General features: G+C 39.8%; 1 protein-coding gene across 10 annotated transcripts in view; it reads right to left on the bottom strand.

Moving 5' to 3' along the window:
- Positions 1–15,405, bottom strand: part of ZBTB20 (zinc finger and BTB domain containing 20) — a 473,367-nt gene that overhangs the window by 373,166 nt on the left and 84,796 nt on the right. For 8 of the 10 annotated variants that reach the window (XM_075512739.1, XM_075512721.1, XM_075512731.1 and 5 more), the window contains one exon: positions 4,260–4,381. The exons of the other annotated variants lie outside the window; for them this stretch is intronic. The gene's annotated coding sequence lies outside the window, so the exon portion shown is untranslated. The remainder of the gene's footprint in view (positions 1–4,259; positions 4,382–15,405) is intronic. 10 annotated transcript variants of the gene reach the window in all.

Below are 15,405 nucleotides of genomic sequence, written 5' to 3'. Positions count from 1 at the left end.
CTCTACCCAAGACTTTTACGAGCAAGTAGCTCTCTGCTCTGGGAGTGTCATCTCCATTACTAACTGAAAAAAGTAATGCTTATGTATCCCACACCAACACTGAAACATAATCAAATAAGGAATACTGGTTAGATATTAGACACTGAGCACAGTAAGAGACACACACTGAATCTTCAGTAATTGTCAAAGAACATAGCTTACTGAAAACAGATCCTGTTTCACAGGAACATAGAACTTTAGCTTATAATTTAGCACTAAAAAGGAAGAGGAAACGCAGCCTAACATACGTTCCACTGATAAGGCACTCTACGTTCTTACAGCTTGTAAAGGCATTACACTGCAAGAAACACATTTTGTATGCTCATGCGGTACCATCAACCATACAAACATATGATCAACTGCCGTTCATGTTACATTATCAGTATCCTACTTACCAGTCCCTAAAAGGTGACTGTACGTTAGATTGAAGAAACTCCCTTAATTTGTGATTTTCTAGTTATGCATCCCAACTTATCAAGTAGGGGCATCTTGTACCTCACCCATTACAAGACTCCTCTGCAATATATTTGCCCAAATCAGTGCACTCAAACTCCTACAGAAATTATCCAACAGCGTGAGCTTGCTTGGAAAAAAAGTCCGGCTTGCTGTGAAAGAAGACATTACCCCACCAGAACTATCACCCTCATGGCTTTTTTTTTTTAATTTACTTTTTAATGGAAGCAAAAACCCCTGTCATCTCACCTACTCCTCTTTTAATAAGGAATGACTGCCGTGACTACCCCCATCTAGAACCACCATTCACTGCCAGCACCTCTGCTCTCCTCGTGTGCTTAGAGAACAACTGATTAGCACTTTGCATAATTAACCTGATTAGCACTGTGCATAATCAAACTGATTAGCACTTTGCATAATTAAAAAGAAATAATAATAATAACAATAATAAGCAGTAGGTAATAGCAAAAGCTGCTAGTCCCAATGCCTGTTAGTTAGCTCTAGGATTAGTTTAGTGCAGCATATTTTATTTCTTAAAACTATTTTTTTTAAAGATGCACAAGCTCCTGAGAAATACCAGTTTAAAAACTCTCATTTACTTTCAAAATCACTAGTGAAAATATTGATCGTTCCACTATTACAACTCAGGATTTCTTGAGCCTCCCTCTGCTGCGGCTGAAGACACTTAACAGGATGACGCCTGACCAGATGGACCACTGGTCTGATTCCCACATCTGTCTACAGTACTGCTTTTGGATTCATTATCACGGGATACACAGAAGCCTCACAACCTTTAATACATATATCCTCGCAATGTACTTCGAGGTTAGGAAAGCTGTACTATCTTTATTGTCAAGATGGGCAAGGTAGTAAGATGCGTATCCTCAAAAGTACGTAGGCACTGAATTCTCTCCTGCCCTGAACGATTACTCCAGACCACAGGAAGTGTGGAGAGGAACATGGAATTAATCAGATTCCTGCCCTAACCCTGCATCACTCTGCCCACATTTGAGAGTCATTCTTGTCTGTATGTACGTTTTGCATCCTGCTCAAGAACATGAGAGACAGAAGGTACTTCCTTTGACTGCTAGCCAGTCCCATCTCCGGTGTAAATCTCCCAATTAGGGTTTCAGGATTAACAACCACCTCCCAAAATCTGAAGAACCTGTGTAGCTACACCTAGCTAGATTGCAAACTGTGTGAAAACATCAACGTTAAATGTCTGCATCACTAGTGACTCAGTTCTCCTAGGACACTCAATGCCAGACAGCCTAGAAAAACGGTGCCCCAAGTGAGTGGGTAAACCACTAACATTTTCTGTTTACTGATGTGGCCTCGTCCCTATTAGTCATCACTCTACCCTGTATTTCTCCTCACTTTATTAACCTCATCTCTCTCTAGCATCCTTATAGCTCAGATTTTCCTTGCATTCCCCACAGAGCAGTCTTCACCTTACGTCTTCTATTATACCTTCAAGAGCACCTGAAATATTCACTGCCAACCCTCCACCACTCCTTACAATGACCCTACCTACATTTCCCGCTGGGTAGCAGACACACATTATGGCTTCTCTGCTGACTGCTCAGCCAGTATGGTTGGGACACTGAGCAACGAGGGAGTCAGTTCATTCCAAGTGATCAGTCCGCCTGCCCTGCAGCTCTCCAGACAGAAATTGCTGCCTCCAGACTGCATATGGCCCAGATGCAGCACATTGCATGGACCTGTCCTAGAATAGTGACAAAAATATTCCCACTGTGCTAGAATTTATCTCATAAACGCTCTCATAAAATAAGCCAAAGAGAAACTGTGGGGGGAAAGAGCAATAAAAGAGAATCTTACTGTATTAATTAGAAATGTATTACCCATGTACAGAGGCCTCTCCATCACCCCAAGCAAAAGAACACATACGAACAGCAAAGGGTGCAGAGCTAGTCACTCATTTCAGAAGTTATTTAGTTTCAGAAGAAAACTGTTGCTGTAGAGATTTTTCAAGTCCAAATGTTCCTGGGGAAGGTAGTTCCAGTAATTCTGGGAAGGAAGCCAATCCCTTGGCTTTATATGTAAATATTTAAACAACATTATTTTTATATACATATATTTTATACACATATACATATATGTCTTTAGACTTCCAGACTTGCAAAACTGCAATGGAAAAAATATGCCAGTCGACGCACAGCTATCGGCTCACCTGCCTGAACCATGACAACTGACCGTCAGAAACAAAATACAACAATGACTTCAAAATAATTGAGCCATGTCATCTATGTATACTAATCCACCCAAACAGAAGAGCTGAAAGAGCAGGACTACAGATTCTAAAGCAGAGAGATTAAAGTCTTAATTTTTATCTCCTTAGAAGTGGCAAGAACGTAAGGTTCATCAATTTTAAACCTTTCAGAGCCTAGATGGATGCAGAGTGCTCCATCCACAGGTGTGGAATATCCAGCTTTGGACGACACAAAGCTTCACATTCCTAGCATCTTAGCGCTCTGACACCTGACAGTAAAGCTGCGACTTCACCATGTTTAGAAAGGTCACTGCTGCTTCAGGCTTAAGTCAGGTACATACCTCAAAAGGGATTACTTGGTAGAAAATGCAAGCGAAAGAATGGAAACAGATCTGACACTGAGATTTAGTGAATAAATAAAATGGGAAGACAAAAAAAAAAAGCTTTAAAATTGTTGAGGAGGGGGTTGATAAAATGGAGGAAGACGATTTAGGTCTTAGATGAGCAGAAGGTATCCAGTCAGAGTGTATGATGAATAAATCAATCCATGAAAACAAAATTTACCACATGGATTCCACCTGTATATACTCAGTAAGCAAAAAACACACGCTAATACAAGGTACCTGTGTATGAATTCATAGCTATATGATTTAAAGAGATCAAATATTTATGCATACATTATTTACATGTCTGTTCAAGTATGTATATATAGCACAGCCAGTGTGAGTTTTAAGAAAAGATCACAGAAGTGTACATACATGTACATTAAAAAAGTGCAGAAAAAAGGACCAGGAGTAGGGCAAGTCTTTTAGAAAATATTTTAATGGCTTTATAAAAAGCCCTCACCCAAAGTTTGAGGGGTTTTTGCAATCTTACATTTTTCTATTGCAAAATACACCTGCTTTCTTTTCTTTCTTTTTTTTTCCCCCTAAACTAAATATTTCTTCCATCTAATGACTCTCTTTATTAGACAGCATCTAATTTGCATACATTTACATACAATTTAACTGCTAGCTTGTGAGAACAAAGAAATGGCTCTGTATTGTACTGAAGGACAATACTCAGAAAAGGAAGGTATAAAAACCAGCTAGCTCAGTGGCTGTGTATTCTCTTTGTTTCAAAAATACCAGGATTTTTAAACACACCACTTAAAGGGTGAAAAAGATTATTTCATCAAACAATGAAAAAAGATACAGTGCAGCTCCCTTTTAACACATTCTCTCTCTGGCCTGGTTAATGGGATTTAAGGGTCCAAGATTTCTTTGCTTTCTTCTGTTTCCTTTATTAGAACTGATGGATTTAAATCTGTCACATATTTTACTTTATATTTTATTCCTATAACAATCTATGCTGAAGTTCAGCTCCAATGCTAATTCAATACTATCTTACTTTCCTTGCAGTCAGCCTGGAATACAACTGAATGACCTCTGATGGGCATGAAGTACTCTGCCCTCAATGCCCAGTGCTAATGGATTTTAGAGAGAGTCTGCCATAATTTTACCTTGTGGCAACAAGTCTAGAGATAATGAATGCTTACCATGTAGCTGACTGGGAATCAACAGGAAGGGAAGCAGGGCTGAGCTCCGCTTGTGAGAACAGGGAGGGACTGTGGTCAGAGTAAACGCAGGATGTAAAGGATGTGTCAAGCCCTCTAGTTCCCTAAAAGAAGAGAAGAAAAGGATCTTTAAGATCTCGCATGGAGCAAAAACCTTTAGAAACAGTTGGCAAAAACTTCAATACAGGCCCTACCAAAAGCATGATACAGCAGCAAAGGGTTTTTCTCCACAGGCTTTGCCGTGGGAGTACCAATTGCAGAGGACAGCTGCAAAACTAATCCATGTGGACTTGACATAAAAACCTTGCAGGAAAAAAAAAAGCATGATTTCAGCCTGCGTGCTGCACATCCCCATGTCCCCTCAAATGTGCAAAACCCAGCGAAGCAGAACGGTCTGCCATTTGTTACTGCCTGCATAGCGTTGCTGCTAGATGCACTTCCGAACTCTCCCCTTCCCAGCATCATACTCAATGACTTGTGCTCAGTGGGGCAGACCAAGTAATGCCTATTTTTGAAAAAGTAAAGTACCAACATTCGGTGGCTCAGGAATGGGGGAAAGAAGGCCCAATCACTCTGGCAGCATGTTATAAGGACCTGTCCTACAGAAACATAACAAGCGAAACCTTTTCTAATGTAAGCAGACCTGTTGCAACCTAATGGAACAGGACTACATATAGTAAGAATCATTAGGCCAAGGTAGCTTGTGTACAAAGCAGGTGTAGTATTTAGGATCCAGCAGTCATCTGCTCCATTCCATTTGCCCCAGCCAGCCCCATGGTATGTGGTACCCTGGCTTCATATGATCAGCAGAAGGCCAAGGGTTAATTTGATGGGCATTCTCACACCAGCATATGTGGCACGGTAGCACTAGGACAGAAGACACAGGAGTGACATCACAAGCTGTATATGGAAGAAAATTGTGCCGATACTGCCCTGACATGCCTCACTGGCACTCAAAATACATTACAGATTATTTTCAGACACAAATTTTAATTTAAAGCTGGCTGAAATGTTAATGAAGTTTTGGCTCTTTTTCAAAGGGGAAAATTCCCTACTGCTTACAAAAATGTTTTCTTTTTTTTTCCCCGCCTGATTTGCTTCTAATGACATATAGCAACCAAACCTCATAAAAGAAATTAATCAAGCCTTCATATCATTTTCCCTTTTCAAGGATGGAAAGGTTGAGGTGTGTGATCTTCAGAGTTTCTGATGCGTACCAAAAAGCAGGTTTTAGAAAACAGTGGAGAAAGTAAATTCCAAAGCCAAAGTTCCTTTAACTATCACATTGTATGCTCACAGCTATATCTTGCTGAAACCACTGGGTTATTATTTCCAGAACCTTAAAAGTGCAGCTGCAGTACGATGTAAGCTGATTTTGATAGGAGCTGCCGCAATCCCACCCTTCCCTCACCTCTTTTCTCTCCTGACCCCGTGTCGCTAAGCCCATCCTTGAGCCAGGACTGGATAACTGTCTGGTTCAGGGAGCTTTCAGCTGAATGAAAATTCCTTTTCCATGTGTTTTCAGCCAAATCAACCCCCAGTTGCAGCTCAACATCCAGGCACAAAACTCAGGGGTTAGAGCTAAGGAGGCAGCAGAACTGTACAAATGAAGGGACAGCAACAGAGGGGCCTCAATGTTGATCACAAACTGCTGCGGACCTACATCTTGAGATGTCTAGGGCTGCTTTGATATATGACATGGAAGAAAGGCTCCCATCACATAAAAGGTAAAACTTGTGGGTTGAGATAAAGACAACTTAGTAGGACAGAAAAGAAAGTGAAAATAATAATAATGATAAAAGAACATCATACAAAACAAATGATGCACAATGCAACTGCTCACCACCCACTGACCAATGCCCAGCCAGTTCCCGAGCAGCAGACCCCCGAGCAGCAGCCCCCCAGCCAGCTTTTCCCCTAGTTGATATGCTGAGCATGACGCCATATGGTATGGAATAGCCCTTTGGCCAGTTGGGGTCAGCTGTCCCAGCTGTGTCCCCTCCCAGCTTCTTGTGCACCCCCAGCCTCCTCGCTGGTGGGGTGGGGTGAGGAGCAGAAAAGGCCTTGACTCTGTGTAAGCACTGCTCAGCAGTAACTAAAACACCCCTGTGTTATCAACATTATTCTCATCCTAAATCCAACACACAGCACTATACCAGCTACTAGAAAGAAAATTAACTCTATCCCAGCCGAAACCAGGACACGTGGCTTTATAGGTAAAAAAGCCACAACCTCACATGCTAACCTAAAATAAACTGGCAGGCTATGTAGATCATACAGAACAGATGCAGTCTGCTTCTGATGAAAAATAGCTTGAGATAATGGTGCACTGCTACAATCTGCACCAGGGGCAATTTCCAAGTGGCAGGTTGAATTAGCCTCAAGTGACATGCATTACAGTAATGCTTCCCTGAGGCAATAAGGCAAGGTCCCACATTCAAAAGGAAAGAATTGAGCTTTCTCGCCAAAGGCAAACGATAAAGCACATGATTAAGAACCACTGTTACCAGGACATCCAGAAGCTCCTGAAAAAAATCTTTCAAGGACTTTAGAAAATACATTGGGAAATAAAGAGCAGGAATTTTCTTTTACATCTCTACAGTTACAGTACTAAGCATCTCTTCTGCTACTTTCCTGGAGCACAAGCATTAATTCTGTCCTGACTGGAAACTAAGTTTTCTAACCATCAGCATTTCTAAAGTCACTCTGCCCAACAGTTGTACAGAAGGTTGTGGGATGTGTATCTGGATTTCAGCTGAATACAGAAGACACTGCAGTCCAAAACTCTTCCTTTAGCTTGCCTGCTCTGGGGGTAATAAAAATTGGAACATTTTAAACCCTACTTGAGAGAGATCCTATGGCAGTAAGGAATTACCCAACAGCATTATCTACAGTTTCTTCAGGAGAAGGTGTCACCAAGGAACAGCATCACTAGCCAGTTAGCATCCACAGATGATTTATCATCTTTGGAAATTACAGTAACTGAGAGAACTAAAAGAATCAGTGTGGACACCTGATCTTCATCCATTTTCATCACCTCAACAACCAATACCAGCCTTTTCAGTATTGCAGTCAGAACTTTTATACCCAAATTACAACCAGACCTCAAGGGCAGAATACCAAATCAGACATAAGAATTGGTGGCTTTTTTTCCTTCAACAATAATGAAATAATGCTTTCGTACGTAGCATTACATACCAGCATATTTGATTCCGAAGCAATGGCATCCACACAATTACTTGTTTTCATTTCAGTCTTGCATACACTCTAAAGATGGCTACAGTTATTCTATCAACCATGGGCAGCTGCACAGGTTGTTACACAAATCTATACACGTTCAAGTTATGTGGCCCCTATACAATAGGCTTGGCTGGTTTCTGCAACAGGAGACTCCCATTTTCCTTCAACTGCTTTTATCAATACAACCCACTTGTGCATATATTCTTGCTGTAGTATCACTGAATACTTTTCTCTGTAAAATAACTGTCCATTGGAAAACATGTATACATATGTACCTACACCCTAATGTATATATACATACGCATATAAAATACTCTGGCAAATACCTGTTACTAATATCTAATTATGACAGTATCATTGGCTCATCATCACAATTGTTTGATTAAATTAATTTTATTCTTTCCAGGTTACAGCAGGTGCCTACATCAGTTTCGATGGTCTTTAAAATGATGAGGAGAATCTAAGAATTTTAAATTATGCCAATATTTGAATACTTTCTATTCAAGTGCTCTCGATTGGTTTAAAAGTGTATTACCACACCACCAGCCTCAAATTTTATCTTCACTTTAACAATTCTTCTTGGAGCTAAAAGTAGGTTAAGCAAATTGTTCATCATATTTTTCCCTTTCTTTTCTTTTGTTGTTATATACTCCATTGAAGCTGAGATATGAAAATGTAAAAGTTGGTGTAAGCAGAAGAATAATTCAGTGGAAAGTAGCTCCACTTGCACCTGATTAAATTTTGGCATTTATGAAGTTCCACTTTTTGTACATAGCTGTCTCATTACATTTTGTATTAGACATTATGGGTGGGATTATCCAAAGGAACAAGGGTGTGATTCTCTATCCACTCAAATCATGGTGAAGTAGTTCAAGTCGAATCCACCAGCAGCACATTCAGACCAGCTTCAAATGCTTTTGAAAATCCTCCCCCTTTCCAACCTGCTCAGAAAGTGGGCAGAAACAAATAAAATTCCACCACCTTGTGTCTGGGAAGCAACATCTACAAGTTGCAGCTTGTGCAGTTCTGTCAAGTTAAAGATGCTGAGAATTCCCTTTTAAATACAAACAATATTTCTGAAGCTAGTAAATTCTTTCAAATAGTCACTTTGATTTGGTAAATTATATTAAAAACAATTTGCCTCAGCAGCATTTTAAAGCATGACAGCTAGAGCACGAGTAGGTCATTTTACACGCAAAAGTAAAATCTACCCAGTTGTGTATACAGCCTAGATTATGTATGCAGCCCCACGCTCCCTGAGATAACAAAATTACCCGGCTTGCACTCCAAGCCAGTCAGAAACCGTGTAGTTGCAGATAGCAAAGTCAAGCCCAAGCCAATCAGTCCTGCTAAGCAGCTGCTATCTCAGTTGCTTATTAGTTCACCAGTACACTGGCCACGACCAAAGGCTTCAGATGGGCTTACAGTATGCACAGAACAAATTGTCTCTGCTTTCAAAATACCGGAGAAGTGCAACCATGAATGAATACTATCAAAGGGCGGAGGTAGGAGAGAAATCGATTTTAAATTTTCTCAAAACATTATTTTTTCTAACACTGAAGAGAAAATCCTTAGTCTCGAATACCGTATAACAACAGAATCATGCTGTTTGTTGGCAGAATGCTATGTTTCATTTTCAGCAGAAAAAAATTTGTGTAATAATTTTTCCTGATTTAGATGGGTTTTAGGTCAACCTTAGCTACATACAAATGAATGTTTTGTTCAAATTACAGGGTAATTTTAATTAGGACACCCTGTTAGACATCCTGTTGTTCTATTTAATGGACCTTCTCAATTATGAGAAGAAACACCTCTCCATCCACCCGCGACTTAAAAGTTAAAATAAAAATTACGCTGAATAAATATACAAAGATAAAAATTATTTATTCAGCAGCAGATCTTTTTATTTCTGTTAATCTTTATTTGGCAACTTCTGTATCAAAAGGGCAGAGTTCAGAATTCCACACCCATTAAACACCTGTTTAAAAACCACTTGAAGCACTGGAACCAGCCAAATATGTCCCAATTAACCAGAAACATTGGCACTGCTGTCCCAAGTAAGAAACACCCATTGCCATTTGCTCTCATTAGGTTAAACAGGTTTCTTGGGACATAGCTGAATTCCTGATTATGTGCATTGCAAATGGATGGAGAACACCAGAACAATAAAATTCAATTCAGCATAACCTTCTGTCCAGTTGTTGAGCACGGAATTTTGGGGAAAGCGAAAACCAAAGCTTCGGGAAGCAGCCAGGAGTTATGTGCACCACATGAGATACGTTACACTTCTTTCAAGAAATTGCCTGGCTGACCTAACGGAAAGAACTGGGCTGGGATTTCTTCTTGAAAATGCTCTGAGATTAAGAGCTGATTCCCTTTTTCTTAGCATCTCCTCCTCTCTACTTTGTATTAGTTTGATTCCCTTACAGTTTTGTTAGTTATAAGAATGATACAGTATCTTTTATATTCACTTTAGTGTTAAATTGGTCACTGATTTCTTGATTTTGTACATCTATGAATTCAGTGCTGGAATGAAAAACCCAGAAAATAAAAGCTTTGTTCATAGATCAGACACAGTACTGAAAGTTTTCCAAATATTTTTGTCAACTTATTTAAAGGCTCTTCTAGAGAGACCAACTGCATGGCAAACAGAAGAATCTTGTCTCTATTATTCATTTAACCTTTTGGCCTCTGTCAAGGATGCGGACATGCTTGCCAATAAGCAGCAAGTCAAGTGGTCTTTTCCAAATACCCAACAATACATTTCAGGGTGGTGCCACTACACAGAATCAGAGCAGAGTGGCAGTGATTAAAAAGTATGTCTGAAATGGTTCTAATATCCATGCTCAATCCTCTATAATCCCACTTCATTATCAATTTATTAACTTCCTTTGTTGTCCTTTCTGTCACCCTCCTGTGCTAGTCACTCATATATCTTAGTTTGGAAAGTGCTCTACTCCATGTGCACAAAAAGCTAGTGTACTTCACATACAATTGATCAGTTAACTGTATCCAAGTAAAAGATGTACAGAGTCTCTAAACTGATACCTTAAAATTAAATGTATAAAAAGGATCGTTCAGCACTATAAACACTATTTAATTCACAACTCATACAGCCAGGATGTCAGCAGACTAAAAAAAAAAAAAAAAAAAAAATCTCTATGTATTTTTCTCTTCACTTATGCCACATAGACTTCTTAGGAACATAAATCCTGTTGGTTTTCTACTACCTCTTGTACTTAGTGTAGAATTCACAATTATTAAGCGCCTACATTTCTAAAGTAAACTTTAGTAGAAGAAAAAAGCATTCTAGGAAAAAAAGATATCAGCTAGCAGTTGCTGCTGACTTAAAACTATATTTATTTTCAAGACAACCATAAGAGTGGCAGATGCTTTCTTGTTCTGGCTGGCTACAAATGGCACCAAGAAATCCTAAGATAGACACTTGCATACTTACTCTTTGCTTGTTCCCCACCACCACCAATAACAAGTATTTTTGCATACAAACAACACTTTCCGATTCGCTATTGCTCTTTATTTAGATATCCACGGGTGCTATATTCACTGTGGTCTCAAGAACAGTTTCCTTTCCATATTCCTACTGATCTAAACAAGAATGCTGGGTACCCAAAACATCTGAAAAAGAGAAATATTCCATATTTATTCTCCATTATTTAATTCATAACAAGCGTTGCTGCTTATAGCAAAAACGCTTTACAACAATACCCCTAAAAACTGAGAGCCGCAGTCCTTAGCCATTTCTTAATTTAAGCCTTAGTAACTTCCCCTCTTAGAATTGGTGGCTGACATTTTATTCAGTAGATGATATCTGTAGCTGCAGCACTTCCAGACTACAAAGAGCTGCAAATGCTGTCATTACAAATGGATGTTTTTATTGGTAGATGTTTTGAGAGACTAACCAGAAAGGAGTAGAAAAGCAGGAGCATGGGTGGAAAGAAAACAAAAACAAGCCCACAAACAAACAAAACACTACAAATCACAACAGGACAAGAGAAAAATCAAGTGGTGACATCACCTTACTGGATTAGTAAAAACAATTCTGGCTTGATTGGAATTCCAGTTTTCATCTTCCTTTGTATTTCCATTAGACAACTATAAACATGTTTAGCTGCATCACTTTCACATACACCCTGATAAACTACTTAGTATTACTTGTATCTAAGCACACTTAATGCAACTTAAATGTAAAAACAGTAGTCTTCTGTACTGTAAAAACAAACAAATAAAGGGAAGCCATCTGCTCTACACTGCACTCCTTGAAAAAGCAGAAACAATTCATTCTATACATTTCAACTGGCATTTCACTTCCACTGGATAGAAAGTGTATTTTGGACCCTAGAGAAGTTGCCTTCAACAACACTCTTCAAATGCCTGAGCTCAACAAAATGCAGAGAGCTGCAGACTGGCACATTGGCTGGAGAAGTGATAGAATATTCCACGGGAGGAGAGACTTTGCTTATGTCATAAATATCTACAGGCAAATCACATAATCTTTTTATATGCAATATAAATAAGAGATATAGGTTAAAAGGAGAGAAAGAAACAGCTTCAGAATCACCTGGAACACTTTGTGGAACTGACTTTTATTGCCTACAACAGCAGTTTTTAGGGTTTTGCAGGAGGCAAGTAAGTGCCTGTACACCAGCTGAGGAGAAGGCCCTCTTGGCCCTAGGAATGTGTGGTAACATCCAACAAATGACAGGAAAGAGGGGAAAAGAAAAAAGAAAAAAAAAAAAAAAGAGCCACTGGAATAGGCTAATACAGGAATTTCTACAATACAGAAGCTTACCCAAATATTTAAAGCCAAAGGGAAAAAAAAAAAAGAGATAATAATTACTCTTGCATCAGGAAACACCCTCTTCCTCAGTATCGGGATCCCATAGTGGAGTGGCATCTTTCAAGACAAAGTTGAAAACTGTGGTCCATGAAACAGAAACTGAAGTAGCAAAAGAAAAGAGCAAGAAGTGAGGTGTGGGGTGAACACTGAAGATGAAAACAGCTGGAATTAAGAATCTAGATACAACCTTCGCATCTGGGGCAGGGAGGAACAAAAAAGGGAGGCACATAAACTTTATGCACAAAGTAAGGGGAAGTCAGTGGAGGGATATATTAAAAAAAAAGTTTCAGTATGCCACCTTGTAATATCACATTGAAAAAACCACACCACTGTGTGTTGTTACTGTATTTGGCAAAGTGCACCATTGTGTTTAACTTGAACTTTGATTACAATAAATCACACAATACAGGGAGGCAACCAAGTGACTCTCAGTCCCTTCTTAAATCTTACCCTATTAAAACTTAGACTGTGGTAGCAATACAGTAACCAAAATCTATGTACATGACGCCAGAGGAAGGAATCAGAAGTATGGAACAGGATTGCTTGGTCATTTGTTAGACATGAAGAGTAACTTTGCCATGCCAGCAGTTAGACTGTTAGAGCAGTAGATAAATTTGGTGCACACACCAGATACAGCAAACCATGAGCTGCCCAATTTTCCAAGGAGGGCACAGATGCTCCGCACACCTGAGCACGATTAAGTCTTACTGCTTATGAAGAAGAGAGTCAGTATTGGCAGTGTGCTAGCTTAAAGGGGAGGGAGGCAGTTGGAGGAGAAGCATAAACCTGTTTCTGCTCACTACCGACAACATTATTGCAGGCACCAGTAATGAGGTGGCTAGGCTAGAAGGGGAAAGGGATATAGGATCTGGAGTGCTTTATCAGCTCCAAGACCAATGCTGGTTTTGGCACTATTTTCACTCTAGTGAGTTACAAACAAAAAAACCCAACCAAGCAGGTGCTAGCAATCTGAGAGACCACATGCCAGCTACAGCTGCTTCAAACTGATTCAATTACATCTGCCTGAATAGTCCCAGGACATTGAATCCACTGAAGGGAACCACAGGTCGAAGGGAGACCCAGTACTTCGGGATTTTAACACTCCATTAAATTAAGGTGGAAGTCCCCCAACTGAAACTGGGGGAGGATATTCAGGCAGGATCTGAAGCACATGATCACACACTCAGCCTAGGATAAGATGGAAGCTGGGAGACAGCATATGCATGACACCAGGATACACAGCAAAAGCCCTTTGGAAATAAACGCCTCAAAAATTTCCTGAAGCAGCCTGACAGCACTGCCTTGTTTCCCAATACACTGGGTGCAGTACATTTGCTTGAACATGCTCTTGGGATTGGGACTTCACTCCAAACCTTGTTTGTACAAAAAGAGGCCAGGCAGCTGGGAAATTCTGGAGTGTAGTGTGTCCTCATTAGCTCCCATCTGCCATCAGAACTCAGCTCATGGCAAGTTTGGCTAAGTCCTGGTGTTCTCAGGTCCAAATCTGGGTCAGTTTTAATTACACTATACAGAATTCAGTGTGCAGTTTTTAAATCCTTATTATACAGCGCAGAAGAATGGGCAGCTCTCCAACTAATCAATTTTTTAAAAGTACATATATAAAAATTTTAAACCAGGCTAGACAGACAGTGGGTGGAAGAGAAAAAAAAAAGTATAAGCGAGTACAGGGGTTAGTTAAGAGAACTGTTAGCAAAAGTGGGTCACCAGCAAGTTCTGCTTTAAAACTTCAAAGGAAGGGGAAAAAGAAAAAAAACTCTTCATTTTTTAAGACAGTGAAACTGATGTGCAAGTTGTATACAATTCATACTGCTTTTAGCATCAGCATGGGTTACGCACAACAATACTGCAGCCAGATTGCTATGAAGGGAAAGATAGGTTGTCTTGTGGTTACAGGACCACAGCAAGCACTGGCTGACCTATTCCCGTATCTTTTAAGTCTTATTGCCTGGCTTGGGAAAGTCTTTGTCCCTACAAACAAAAATGAAGATTGTAGCCTTTACCCCACAAGTATAGAAAAGGTGTGGTTAGAAGTACAATTCAATGGGATTCTTGAAGGTGATAGTGAGCGGCAGGATATTAGCCTAAATCCTTACCCAATTAATGTTTTTGGACTACTGTAACCTGCTTTTTCTATAGCAGTTCATAGAAAAACTTCTGTTTTTCTATGCCCTCAAATAGCCATCAACCAGGTCAGGACTTCAAGAGAGTTTTGCTTGCCAGGTTGCTGGCAAACAAAACACTAGGAGGCACAGAGAACTGCATGTTTTTCACTGAACAGACACTTGGGATAGCATAGCACACCAAGTCTTATCTATGTAAATTGGGCTAAAATCTGCTCTCAAAGTCAACAACCAGAATCTGCCCTGTTTTAGAATCTTTGTCAGATGCAAGGGAACAAGTGGAAGTCTTCGGTGACAGCTACCGACATAAAGGTAGCTCAGAAATGGAGAAGGATGATCAAGGAGCAGTGTAAACAGTGATGAAGTGATAGATGCTCGTTAGAAGAGCATAATATTCTGCCATCCCCTACACAAAAACTACACCTTCAAAGATTTCCAAGTTTGCTTTAACCATTTCCATGAAAAATTCCCGTTAAAAAAAGATTTCCCTTTGTGCATCTTGTTAGTATTATCATAGCTTTCATTTTAGAGCTACCGCATAGCAGAAACATGACACAATCCTGCACTCTCCCTTCACTTAGTAGCTAATCCATGCATCTCCAGCTGCTGATAGGTGAACCTAGTACCATCCTGATACAGTAAGAAATACACGACTGACTATTTCAGGATCAACAACAGCTACAAGGCTGCAGTAACCAGACAATGTTTTTTCTTAGAAAGAAAGCTTTTATTTAATGTAACTCCCCTCCCTCACACACCACCTCTAAAACATGAGAATCCATACATCAAACATACATTACACAACAATCCAAGCAGAAATCAAAGAAGTAAAACCTACCACAAGGGCATTACAACCTTAGGTACCAGCAACTTCTCCATTATGGTACTA

The sequence above is a fragment of the Mycteria americana genome, chromosome 1 (genome assembly GCF_035582795.1).
Source record: "Mycteria americana isolate JAX WOST 10 ecotype Jacksonville Zoo and Gardens chromosome 1, USCA_MyAme_1.0, whole genome shotgun sequence".
NCBI classification, from domain to species: Eukaryota; Metazoa; Chordata; class Aves; order Ciconiiformes; family Ciconiidae; genus Mycteria; species Mycteria americana.
Note: the sequence above shows the minus strand (reverse complement) of the source record. Positions and strands in the feature narration are given on the sequence as shown.